The sequence below is a fragment of the Gopherus evgoodei genome, chromosome 1 (assembly GCF_007399415.2).
Source record: "Gopherus evgoodei ecotype Sinaloan lineage chromosome 1, rGopEvg1_v1.p, whole genome shotgun sequence".
Taxonomy (NCBI): Eukaryota; Metazoa; Chordata; order Testudines; family Testudinidae; genus Gopherus; species Gopherus evgoodei.
In genome coordinates, this window is record NC_044322.1 from 270012776 (window position 1) to 270026462 (window position 13687).

General features: G+C 47.1%; 1 protein-coding gene across 2 annotated transcripts in view; it reads right to left on the bottom strand.

Moving 5' to 3' along the window:
• The window catches only part of TMEM184B (transmembrane protein 184B), a 44375-nt gene extending 32369 nt beyond the window's left edge, over positions 1–12006 (bottom strand). Inside the window, exon 1 of one of the 2 annotated variants that reach the window (XM_030546250.1) lies at positions 11839–12006. The gene's annotated coding sequence lies outside the window, so the exon portion shown is untranslated. The remainder of the gene's footprint in view (positions 1–11838) is intronic. The other variant, XM_030546255.1, reaches the window with a different exon arrangement.
• Positions 12007–13687: the final 1681 nt, after the last annotated feature.

Here is a 13687-nt window from a genome sequence, read left to right on the forward strand (position 1 = left end):
CTAATCAAATACACAAAGTCATGCTGAAAAAAGAACTCCCACTACCCCCACCTCAGAAACTCAGGATCGACAATAAATCCCTTTTATCCGAAGCCGCACTCTCATTCTCCCACGGAGTTTTTTCTGCTCTATTAATTTCTGTTGTCTCTCTCATGCCTTTCTTTTTTTGGTGGACTGACCCACATTATAATAGGTCAGCATCCCACAACCAGTCCCTTTTTTGGAAGGAGACAGGAAACAAGAGGAGGAGGAGGAGGAGGGGATATCTCCCCAGCCTTCCAGTCCCTTTCCAAACGGGATAAAAACCACATTTGTGTGGTGGGGATATCCTCCCAACCCACATATACACTCCAGTCCTCTGTCCCCCCTCCACACACAAGAAGACAACAAAGTAGAGGTTCCATGATGGCAGGTGGGAAGACAGAATTTGAGAGGGTTGTGTTTGAAATGAGTATTTACAAAATATCACAGGAGGTTTCTATTCAAATTTTCCAAATTCTCACAAACAAAAGATGTGACAGGAACTTAATCCAGATCCCCTTTCACTTGTATCATATCCCCTTCCACATTGCTCCCATTCATTTCTGAGAAAGTAGATGAAGGGACTGTGGAGAGGGTTGAATAAAACGGTCAACAGCATTTAAACAGGCTAGTATGCTATCAAAAGTGAAACCGTTCAGTAGCATGCAACTAGTGGCAGCCACACATCAAGTTGCACAAGGCAGTAACTTCTTCATACTGGAGCAGGTGTTTACTCCAATTGCCACACTGGATCTGCTGTAGGAGATCCAGCCGTCATTTTATCAAACAGCTTCCAATGCCTCAGAACAAGCTAGACACCTCATTATGCACCTAGTCAACTGTGTAGTGATGTACATGAAGGAGAGCAGGGGCAGGAACACCCCTTCTGACTTCTGTGGCATGAGATTCCCTGATGCAAAGGCGCTCAGATACTACAGTGATATGCGCTATAAACATCCCTACAAATGAATTCAAATGCCCTTTTCTTAGCGCACACAGCTACAAACGTTATTACTAATCATAAAATCATCTTGCTCTTGTTATTTTTAATGCAGCATTTGAGGTAGTTATTCTTGAGGACTTTAGGACAATAGGGCTCAGAGTACATGCCCTCGGTAATTCCTGGGAACACTAGGCTCCACCAATTTCTTCAGTCCTGTCTCTTCTCCCCCCACCCCCCGTCTCTCCCTCACTTGATCAAGAACAATGAAAAAGATCAAACTGTATTATAATTGACGTTCGTTTCTAATAGCAAAATAAGGACCCCTTGGGCTCTTGGACGGGAAATTCTTTCCCCATAGAGATGAACAAGACTAGATGTGTCCCACTTTAAAAGATAAGCCAGTGGCCCGTCACTGTAGGATGTCATCCTTTAAATACTTAAGTTTAGACATTCAAAAACAGAAAGCAACTCTTGAAAGCAGAAACTATTCTCTTAGCTCAACAAGGATAACAGAGAAAGACAACACCAGTGGGCCAATCACAGCCAAACATCCAACAAAAAGTCCTAGGCCCAACCCCTTGTTCTTCCCAGGGCAATTTGCACTGAGTGGCTAGAAGCAATTTAATCTTTCCTGCCAGCCACAGCACAGCAGACTAGAGAGGTTGCAGATCTGTGAAAAAGACAAAGATATTATTTCTCAAGCTGACAGACACCAATAGATATAGTGATATATTCCAAAGCAATTCTACATCCCCCACTATGCCAGACGTAAGCAATAATAATCCATTTGTTAGCCTCAGAAACTATATGCTGGGAAAGTGGGGGGAGTGGGAGATATTTTTTTTTAAAAATTAAGTTCAACATTTTCAAACATGGGTGCTTGATCAGACCCCCTTTGATGTAGGCACCTAAACAGGAATTTAAGTGACTAACTTTAGGCAGTCAAATTTGAAAATTCCATATAAAGTTATTGCCATTTATAGTCTGAGCAAATGTAGCAGGGCAGGTGGCCACAAGTCTAAACAACTCTCACAATTAGCATTAAGTGATACCCTTGTTGACAAAGGCATATAGAGTCAACAAGGACTGGATAAGCCATGGAGTCAAACACCTGCCTCATCTGTCATTGGAGATGGTTCATCCAGAGCCACTTGAGATACACTGGCTGAGGGCAACATGAGTGCAGCTTACATTATCCACAGCACAGGCAGCAGTAAACAGACAACTGCTACTGTAGATGCTTCCACCCCACCATCAACCTCAGCCTGGACCAATCTACACAGGAGGTCCACTTTCTTGTCACCACGGTGCAAATAAGTGATGGTCACATTAACACCACCCTATATCGAAAACCTACTGACCGCTATGCCTACCTTCATGCCTCCAGCTTCCATCCCGGACACATCACACGATCCATTGTCTACAGCCAAGCACTGAGGTACAACCGCATCTGCTCTAACCTCTCAGACAGAGACCAACACCTACAAAATCTCCACCAAGCATTCTCAAAACTACAATACCCGCACGAGGAAATAAGGAAACAGATCAACAGAGCTAGACGTGTACCCAGAAGCCTCCTACTACAAGACAAACCCAAGAAAGAAACCAACAGAACTCCACTGGCCATCACATACAGCCCCAGCTAAAACCCCTCCAAAGCATCATCAAGGATCTACAACCCATCCTGGACAATGATCCCACACTTTCACAGGCCTTGGGTGGCAGGCCAGTCCTTGCCCACAGACAACCTGCCAACCTGAAACATATTCTCACCAGTAACTGCACACAGCACCATAATAACTCTAGCTCAGGAACCAATCCATGCAACAAACCTCGATGCCAACTCTGCCCACATATCTACACCAGCGACACCATCACAGGACCTAACCAGATCAGCCACACCATCACTGGTTCATTCACCTGCACATCCACCAATGTAATATACGCCATCATATGCCAGCAATGCCCCTCTGCTATGTACATCGGCCAAACTGGACAGTCTCTAAGGAAAAGGATAAATGGACACAAATCAGACAGTAGGAATGGCAATATACAAAAACCTGTAGGAGAGCACTTCAACCTCCCTGGCCACACTATAGCAGACCTTAAGGTGGCCATCCTGCAGCAAAACAATTTCAGGACCAGACTTCAAAGAGAAACGGCTGAGCTTCAGTTCATCTGCAAATTTGACACCATCAGCTCAGGATTGAACAAAGACTGTGAATGGCTTGCCAACTACAGAACCAGTTCCTCCTCTCTTGGTTTTCACACCTCAACTGCTAGAACAGGGCCTCATCCTCCATGATTGAACTGACCTCATTATCTCTAGCTTGCTTGCTAGCATATATATACCTGCCCCTGGAAATTTCCACTACATGCATCTGAGGAAGTGGGTATTCACCCACGAAAGCTCATGCTCCAAAACATCTGTTAGTCTATAAGGTGCCACAGGATTCTTTGCTGCTTTTAGAGATCCAGACTGACACGACTACCCCTCTGATGTAGACTCTTGAGCAATCAACTCAGCAGCTTCCAATAGTACTAATTTCATGTTTTTAAAACCCCACAAGTGGCGTGGGGGGCATCAGCCCTTAGGATGCTGGTCGGCCCCTTCTCCTTCTTAAGGCTTTACTGCAACTCTAGACAACACACTGCAATTATTCATTCATTCCTAAACTGTGGAGACTGCCCTTTGCCACCAAATCCAGGTGGGGATGCTAGAATCACAACATCCGCAGAAGGAGGTGAGTCTCTTTAGGTTGGAATCAGGAAGGCGAGACAATGACACCATCACTCCCTGCTCTTGGTCACCCTCTATTATACAGCAGTTCCTACTGGCTGATCATAGAAAGGGACCCTGAGAGGTCATCTACTCCACTTCCCCCCATCTCACTACCCCATGCTGAGGCAGGACCAAGTAAATCTAGATCAGGGGTCAGCAACCTTTCAGAAGTGCTGTGCCGCATCTTCGTTTATTCACTCTGATTTAAGGTTTCATATGCCAGTAATACATATTAACATTTTTAGAAGGTCTCTTTCTATAAGTCTGTAATATGTAACTAAACTATTGTTGTATGTAAAGTAAATAAGGTTTTTTGAATGTTTAAGAAGCTTCATTTAAAATTAAATTAAAATGCACAGCCCCTCGGACCAGTGGCCAGGATCCAGGCAGTTCGAGTGCCACTGAAAATCAGCTCACGTGCCGTCTTCGGCACACGTGCCATAGGTTGCCTACCCCTGACCTAGACCATCCCTGACAGGTGTTCGTCTAACCTGTTCTTAAACCTCCCGTGACGAAGATTCCACAACCTCCCTTGGTAACCTCTTCCAGTACTTACCTATCCTTACAGTTGGAAACTTTTTCCTAATATTTAACCTACCTCTCCCTTATTGCCATGGTGGATTGATTTAAATCACCAAGAGGCAAGCCTCAAGTTAAAGTCAATTCTAATAAACATTTCCATTTGTACTAATTTTCTAAGAAAGGTGCATTTTCACTGGTTGATATAGCCATTAAAACGTTTGATTTACACTAAATAGAGCCTTTTAACTAGATTTTGTAGATCTGTTTGCTATCTCAAAGGGTTAATTATATATAATTGCTTAAATAAATGTGTAGCTTAATATTTTCAGATTCTTAATGGTACATTTTAGTGTGTTAGAAAATAGTGAATGATATTGCTTATTTACTAGATAACTTTTTGCTCATGATTTGTGTCAAGCTGCATTAGGAAGGTAACTGGAATTTAAATATTATATGTTACAGTATTTAATTTGTTTATTAAATGAAACAACCTTAAATGTTTTGGATACATACACTTCTCTTATCAAAACATGTTCCACATTTACAAATAAATGATTTATTAAAAGGAAGAGAGGGATTAACTGTAGTCTGTGAATTAAACTGATTATTCCAGGTCATCATGGGAGAATTGTCATAGAAACTGACTGGAGTTTAAGTTCCTACTTGCCTACGTCTCTTGAAAATGAGACAGTCTCCTAAATTACCTAGGCTATTCTTCAAACTTTTAAAACTAATAGATCTCATTCACTCTCTCCTCATTTTTATTCATTTTAAACAGGTCTACTTTTAAAACAGAAAAAAATATAATTTAAACAATAAAAAAATCTGATTTAAATAAAAAGATTGATTTTCATCCATTCTGATGAATATTAAGCCAATTGCTTCTAGTAATACCTTCTGTGGATATGAAGAACAGCTTATCCTGTCCTCTTTATAACAGCTCTTAACATATTTGAAGATTTATCAGATCCCCCCCTTCTTTTCAAGACTAAATGTGTCCATTTTTTTAAACCTTTCCTCATAGGTCAGGTTTTCTAAACCTTTTATCATTTTTGTTGCTCTCCTCTGGATTCTCTGCAATTTGCTCACATCTTTCCTAAAGTGTGGTGTTCAGAACTGGGCACAGTACTCCACTGAGGCCTCACCAGTGCCAAGCAGAGTGGGACAACTACCTCCCATGTCTTACATACCACACTCCTGATCCCTCAGTTATTGCGGCTGTCACTGTTCAGTGACAACCTTGAGTGGGAGGATGGGAGGGAAGAAGGGGGAATAAAAATCCAACACCACCCATTGTGTGGTTTAAAGAATATTTGATGCTGCAGGCAGAATGTGTTAGCTATTTCCCCTTTCAAGTTTCCTGTAAATTATGCACCTCAGGGGTTATAAAGGCATTGTCATGCCCAGCTGCAGTGAGGTTCTCAGGGACTTGTCCGCACAATGCATCATCCCTGGATACAGGTTGCTCCGTTGCCTACTCAGCCACTTCACTTGTATTATAACAACAAACAAAAACACCCTGTTTTTCAAATCGTGAGAGACCAAACAAGATCTTCTGCTTGAGCCTCATTCCAATTGATACTGGTGGGTGTTCTGAAACACTACTCACTTTTCAGAAGTCCCACTATCATCGCTTAAACTGACTGAGTTCATGTTGCAATGACCATCAGGGGGCTGAACATACAGCATCTAGATATGGGCCTCAATCTCCCCCTCCCAATTTTTAGACTATATCTGGGAAAGCTTTATTAAGTGATGGTTTTTAGTCACAACTGCTGTTATGTTTTAATGGCTATTTTAGCTAAATATTTGGTTTAAACTATGTTATGACTATAATCTGTTTCAGATTACTTTAATCAAGTCCCAAGTGCTTTGGCAGGAAGCTGCTCTTCTAGCACAGGGGTCATGAGAGAAGAAAGAGGGATGAGATGTGGCACCTAAAATCAACAGAAAAGGTAAAACTGATAGGTGGGCAAAACAGCAGAACACTGTTCCCTAGAACACCCAGACCATCAAGAGGCTGATATCAGAGTGCAGTCACTGTAGCCATCAAAAGGCAAAGAGGCTTTAGTTTCTAAACCTCTATGTACAATTACACACAGAAGCTTTTTTACAGTGGTGTTCATATGCACGAGGAAAGTTCTATAGCAGGAGTGGCCAAACTGTGGCTCCCAAGACACATGTGACTCTTTTACTGTTAAAGTGAAGTTCACGGAGCACCCCATGTCCCTCACATTCTCCACCTACCAGATGGGGGAGGGGGAGCTTGGGACCTCTGCCTTGCAGCAGGATGGTGAGCAGGGGCCTTTGCCCACCAGGGAGGGGGGTTTCAGGGCTTCCGCCCCATAGGGTGCACCTGCCAGGGATCAGGGCTTCAGCAGGAGCAGGGCTGAAGCCCGGAGTCCTATCAAGCGCCTCCCACGAGGCTGAAGCTCCAAGCCCCAGCAGACGCACCCTGGGTTTCAAACTTCTGAAGACTGTTGCATGCAGCTCGAAGGCTCAGTAAGTTTGGCCACTCCTATTCTAAAGCACAGCAGCAAAGCACAATTACTCAGTGAGGTGATGCTATACAATCCATGCTTGCACAGACCAACCTGAAGCTTCAGACAAGATAAATATGTAGTGCTTCATAGCCTCAGGTTCCTCAATGCTACGAAACATTCATAGCACAGTCAGAAAAGAGGTGAAGGATGGCGGGAATGGAAAAGCAGCATTCACATTTCACTTTTTTTAAAGGTCATCTTCTTCATGCCGCTTTTCCTGGTGAGGGTCATGGCAACAGCATGGAGAGTAGGAAGGAACAGACCTCCCTTACATCCACATAGGTTCCAGCTCCTCCTGGGGGATTCCCAAGCGTTCCCAGGCCAGCTGGGAGATATAATCCCTCTAGCGTGTCCTGGGTCAGCCTTGGAGCCTTCTCCCAGTGGGACATGCCCTGTAGATTTCCAAAAGAAGCCTCCTTATCAGATGCCTGAACCACCTCAGTTGGCTCCTCTCAATTTGGAGGAGTACCAGCTCTACTCCAGGCTTTCCCGAATAGCTGAGCCCCTCATCCTGTCTCCGAGAATAAGCCCAGCCACCCTGTGAAGAAACCTCATTTCCACTGTTTGTACCTGTAATCTCATCCTTTTGGTCATTACCCAAAGTTCATGACCACAGGTGAGGATGGGGACATAGACTGGCCTGTAAACAGAGAGCTTTGTCCGAGAGCTCCCACTTCACCACCACAGATCGGTACAGCGCCTGCATCACTGCTGCCACCACACCAATCCACCAGCCAATCTCCCGCTCCCTCGTGAACGATACACCTAGATACTTGAACTCTTCCACTAAGGGCACCTGCTCCCCACTCACTTGGAGAGAACAGTGCACTTTCTTACAGGAGAGGATCAAGACCTCTGACTTGGAGGTACTGATTCTCATTCCAGCAGCTTCACACTCAGCAGTTAAATGTCCTAACTTTAAGTGAAACAGATTCCTTAAAAATCACAGGAAAAGGCCTATTGTCAGTAGGCCACGTTTTACGCCCCCACGCACAACACACATACCTAATTGTTCTGTGCAGCACATTCTCTAGTGCTCAGTCTAGTCTTAATGACTTAGACATTTGAGAAGCAGCCACAGTAGATTCCTGCATGATTGACACGTGATAACACTCGTCTTATCTGACTTCAATATATAACCATTACTAGGATAGGGTTGTGGGTTAAGGCACTGACCAGGGACTTGGGACACCCGAGTTTAATTCTCTGCTCTGCCACAGACTCTCTGTGTGATCCTGGGCAAGTCACTTAGGGCTTCTCTATACAAAGAATTAGTGCGCAGCAAGCTGGGGTATAAATCTACCTCACACTAATCTGTGTGGACCTTGCCACACCATGCACTAAAAGCTCTGGAGTACGCTTTGCTCAACGCCACTTTGAAACGTGCACAGGCAGAGGGTGGCTACGGCTAGAGGAGGCTCAGCCCTCCACAATCAATCTCTGCCTTGTGATTTTCTGAGCCACCCAGGTTGGCTGACTAAGTCCCACATCTGGTGATGCCAGAGCCAGGAAGGGGGCAGAGTGGGATGGAGCAGTGGTTCTCAACTAGGTGTCCGGGGCCCCCTGGGGGGCTGCAAGCAGGGTTCAGGGGGCCCATCAAGAAGGGTCAGCATCATACTCACTGGGGCTCCAGGGGAGAAAGCCGAAGCCCCACCGCATGGAGCTAAAGCCCGAGGCCCTGAGCCCTACCACCTGGGACTGAAGACAAAGCACGAGCAGCTTAGCTTCCTGGGGCTCCCTGTGGTATGGGACCCCAAGCAATCTCCCTGTTTGCTACCCCCTAACATCTGCCCTAGCTTTTATATACAGAAATTAATTGTTGTGACACAGGTGGGCCATGGAGGTTTTATAGCATGCTGGGGGAGGAGGGGCTCAGAAAGAAAAAGATTGAGAACCCCTGGGATGGAGCACTGCGAAGGGAGGGCCCTGCCTGTGGGCTGGATTGCCAGCAGGTGCAGCTAGATACCTCAGTCCCAACAGGCGGTATTGGCTCCTGGCTCTCAGGAGCACTTCCCTGGAAGGCTGAAGTTTCAAAAGTGCCATTTGCAGAAGGCTCTGCCAGGCAGGGAGGCTCAGGAGCAATGTCTGAAGCAGACCATGGGGAAGAGGAACTGTGGTGTCTAGGAAGCAGCAGCAGGTGAGCCAGAGAGACCTGTCCAATGGGGCGGGCGGGCGGGCTGGTGGGGGGGGGGCAGAGGGTTCCAAAGAAGAGGAATTGGGGTTGGCATGGAGTAGAGTCTCCTTGTTGAGGATTGGGATGAGGTTTGCTGGGACAAGGCAAGAGTCCCAGGGGAAATCTGAGGCCCTGCATTAACTGACACCAAGATCAGGAAGGGAGCGGGGGGGGGGATTGGTCCTGCCCACATGCAAATTGCATGTCAAGTGACACTGTGTTATGCTCTTTCAAAACTTGCAAGCAGTGAGAGCCAATGGTTTGAAACAGGGAGCTGGACCCGGCCCTGTGGGACAGGAGTTGCTAAGGTGGATGAGTGCAGACAGGAAGCCTCCCCCAAAAAATATTTTCACAGCTGCCTTTGGAAACTGGAGTAGATCAAAGCGAACTAGAGAACTTTTAGCGTTCAGCAGCAGGGTTCATACAGTCAGTCAGTGCATGGCAGGCCAGCATGAGATAGATTTACACCCCAGCTTGCCATGCACTAACTGTTCATATAGACAAGTCCTTACCCTGCTGTATGTTAATTCCCCATCTGTAAAATGGGGATACTCACTCTCACCAGTCTTGTTTATTTAGACTGTATTCTCTTCTGGGCAGGGACCCTCTTTCTCTTGCTATGTGTTTGCGCAGCACCTAGCACAGTGGGATCCTGAACTAAGCTAGTGCTAAATAGCAATAAAAATGCTAAATAAAATTCATTTCTCCTACCAGCGATTTCTGTAACTAGCAAGAACTTTGTGACTTCCTTTGAACTGCGGGAAATAGAAACAGACTACTAAGAGGAGCATGCAGGTAAAGAAAGGGGCCCATCTCCATATTCATCAGTGTAAATATAAACTATTTAAAATGAGGACATGAAATGAAAGAATAAGACCCCAATCACAGAACTCAAAAGGCCATTGGTTTAAGATGAGCATAGCTAGTAAAGTGCTTTACTAAACCAACAACAAAGAACTGGGTAGAGAAAGGTAATTCCATTTCACAGAGGATTGGTATCTTGAAATTTGATTTCATTCTGATTAGGAACCAAAAATTTCAAAATTATCTGCAAAAGGGAAAGAAGTCCCAGCCTTGCAGCAGTCTGTGTGACAGGCAGCTCCAGCGCCACAGACCCTGGAAAGCCCAGGCTCCCCACACTCCTAGGCAAGTTGCGGAGAAGCTGGACAGGCCGACTGGCAGAAAATTTGGTGAAACTGAACCGTCTCCACAGAGTGTTTTGATTTTTCCAGCCGGCTCCACACACACATCATTTGCATTGCTCCTCTCTGAGCCCCTTCTGTTTTTACTGTGTCCTTTTGTTAGTATTCCATATGATTACATATATGGATTTATACCAGCACTACATTTTCAATGTTTTTCTTAGTTATCCCAGCTCCCCTTCTTCCCACACCTGTTTTGCTGCATACAGACTAGAAGTTTTTATGAAGCTGTCCGCAATGCTCAGGTCCTTTTCCTGAGTTACAGTTAACCCATGAGTTTTTCAAATTATTCCTTCCAAAGTACATCACCTTGCATCTGCCATCACTGAATTTCATCTTACATAGCAACCGAAGTCCTCTAAGAACACAGTAGTGCTCCACTAGATTGGTTAATTTAAACAGGCAATATGAGTACCATTACCATAGGTCCATACTACTGTTTCTCTGGCTGCATGCTATACATCAGATAGCACACATACAATGCATTCTACAGTGTCTGTCACATCGTATATCACTCCCATATGTCACAAGCACACATCACACTGTTACATACATACTGCACATACACAGCCCTCTTATTGTTCTAAATACACACCTTCTAAATCTACAACTCATAGATAAACATAGACCTGACTAATAATACAGTTTACATCGTGTTCCACACACCACTCAGCATCATCATGCCATGCTGCCCTGTACCTCTATATACCACTCAGTGCAATTCAGAACCAAGCTGTGCCAGACAGCACCATGCTATGTAATTCAGTGTCACCCCGCCACGGGTCACCTGACCCCATGAGCCAACCGCTACCACTCAGGGCCAACCCAGTACCACACACTGTGCCAGCCAGCCAGCATCCGTATATCCAGCATCACATTTTGCAACTCAGCACCCTGCGCTATACCAATCAGTACCACACTGTACCCCCCAGCACCACATCACACCGCCAAGCCCCTTAGTGTCCAGCATCACATCATGCCACACAGCACATCACACATACCATTCTGTACCAGGCCATCCTGCACCGTGCTATCGAGCATCACATCATGCCACCCAGCACCAAGCCAGTCAGTACTATACAGCACACCATGCTATGCCACCCAGCACCACTGCACTGTGCCAATCAGTGCCCACTGTACTACCCAGCAGCTTACAAGCCAGTACCATATTGTGCCACTCAACACTGTGCCAATAACTACCATGCCACAGAACCCAGCACCACACCGTGCCATCCAGCACCACACCAATCAGTACTATACTATACCGTGTAGCGCCATGCCACAGCGTAGCGCCCAGCCAGCACTATGCTATCCAGTGCCATACCGTGCCAGCCAGCACCACCATGCACTGGGCTGTTCAGTGCCAGCCAGCACCACTGCACTGTGCTAACCACTACCATCGCTCTGTGGCAGCCAGCACCAGCGTGCCATACCAGTGCCACACCAGCTAGTGCCATCGTGCTGTGCCAGCACCTGTGCCATCCCAGCCAGCACCATGCTATCCAGTGCCATATCGTGCCAGCCAGCACCACTGCGCCGTACCAACCACTACCACTGCTCTGTGCCAGCCATCATCGCCGTGCCATACCAGCCAGCGCCTCCGCTCCGTGCCCGCCCGCCCGCGCCGCGTCCCGCCCGCAGCGCTGTCTCACCGTGCGGCGGGGCCGGGCTCCCCCCGGGGCCGCTCTGTCCCGCTTGCTCAGGGGAGGGGAGGGGCGGGGCCCTCACGAGCCCATGCCGCGGCCGCGCGCCCCCGGTGGGTCCCCGGCTGCTCCCGGCGCTGCCCGTGTCTGTGTCTGCGCCGCGATCCGCTGATGGTAAGAGCCGGGTCTCCCGGGGAGTCAATGCGGCGCAAGCGCAGAGAGAACGCGAGGCCCCGCCCAGCCGGGGAGGAGGAGCGAAAGGATGACATAACCACTGCGCTCTTAAAGGGGCAGCGCCTCTTTCCCTCGCTCTCTTTCCCCCCGCCCTACCCCGGAGCTCTTAAAGGGGTAGCGCCCCCTTTCCCTGCACTACCCTGAGGGTGGTGAAACGGAGGCAGGAAGGGTTTGTATTCACATTCACAGGACTCCACCGTTATTTATTGCAGCGTTCAAGCCCGACCCATGCGCAGCTAGGCCAGGTCACCCCTAGCCTGCCACCCAGGGGAGCCTCACCATGCTTTGCTGCTGTCGCTCCCACCAGGGCTCCTCACAAACAGGCTGCAGATCACTCCCTGAGCCTCCAGATAGCCACAGCCTGGTCCAGCTACGGCTGCCAACTTTCTAATTCCAGAAAACCAAACACCTTTGCCCTGCCCACTGCCCCACCCCTTCCCTGAGGCCCCCCCCCCCGAATTCCCTCTCCCCCTGTTGCTTGCTCTCCCCCACCTTCTAGCAGGTGCTCATTTTCACCAAGGGATATTTATTGTGTTAACAGATGATGTATTAAACTAAGTTTAGGTTTGATTTGTTACAGGATGCCAGAGCTGTCAGCAAAATAGTCAAAAAGGGTCCTTTAAAAAAATAAATTTTCACAAAGGTTTTTATGATTTGTTCCCTCCCCTCTTCCCATTTTTCATAACCAGCGCCGTGGGTTTTGTTCACTAAAGTTATTGTAATTTTGTGTGTGGAATTAGGACTACACATTATCACATCTGCCATGGGTCTATAAAAGACCCACGGCCAAAGCCCAAATACAAACCTACAGAGCACAGCTACAGCAACGCACACTTGTTCACATACCTCTCAAAATAAAGCTGTAGAACTGACTCCCACAGCTACATGCAGATACACACATGTATTCATGTGTATGCATCTAGCATGCACTAACACAGATACTTCCACATTCTTTATTATTACAGTTATTGTTTAGTTTAGTGCCTAGAGACCCTAACTAAGATCAAGGCTCCACATCAAAGGAGAGAGTTTGTAACAAAGAGTTTATAATGTGGCTAGACAAAGGTGGGGAGAAATGTAGGCTACATTGGCTCTTCTGCAATTACTAGTCAGCAACATTCACTTTAAGAAATAATACATTTCTTTTAGAGTTCCCTACTCTTTAAAAAAGTTGTTATGAAAGGAACACACACATTTTATGTCATCCATTTTTTGTGTGCAAGCCAGCAAAAGGAATAAAAGTCAGCGTTAGGCTGCAAATTTTATTCACACAGGTATACACACATACACCTCCCTACACAAAGTCTCTTACCAGGGCCGTCCCTAGCCATTTGGGTGCCCTATGCAGCCCCAGGCCTCCCCCCACCCCCACCCCCAGTCTGGGAGACAGGAGCTGGGGGGGGGGAGGCAGTTTTGGGGCCCCACAGGCCCAGAGGATTAGCAGGGATCCAGGAGCAGCCCGCTCTGCTTCCCTCACCCCAGGTCCAGCCATGTCACTCCAGGGAGGGGGTTTGGGGGAAGGAATCCCCCACACTCACCGGCAGTGGCGGGAAGCGGAGCAGCCTGGCCCCAGCCTGCTCTACTCCATCAGCTCCCAGCCGTGGCGCTCCGCTTCCCGCCGCCA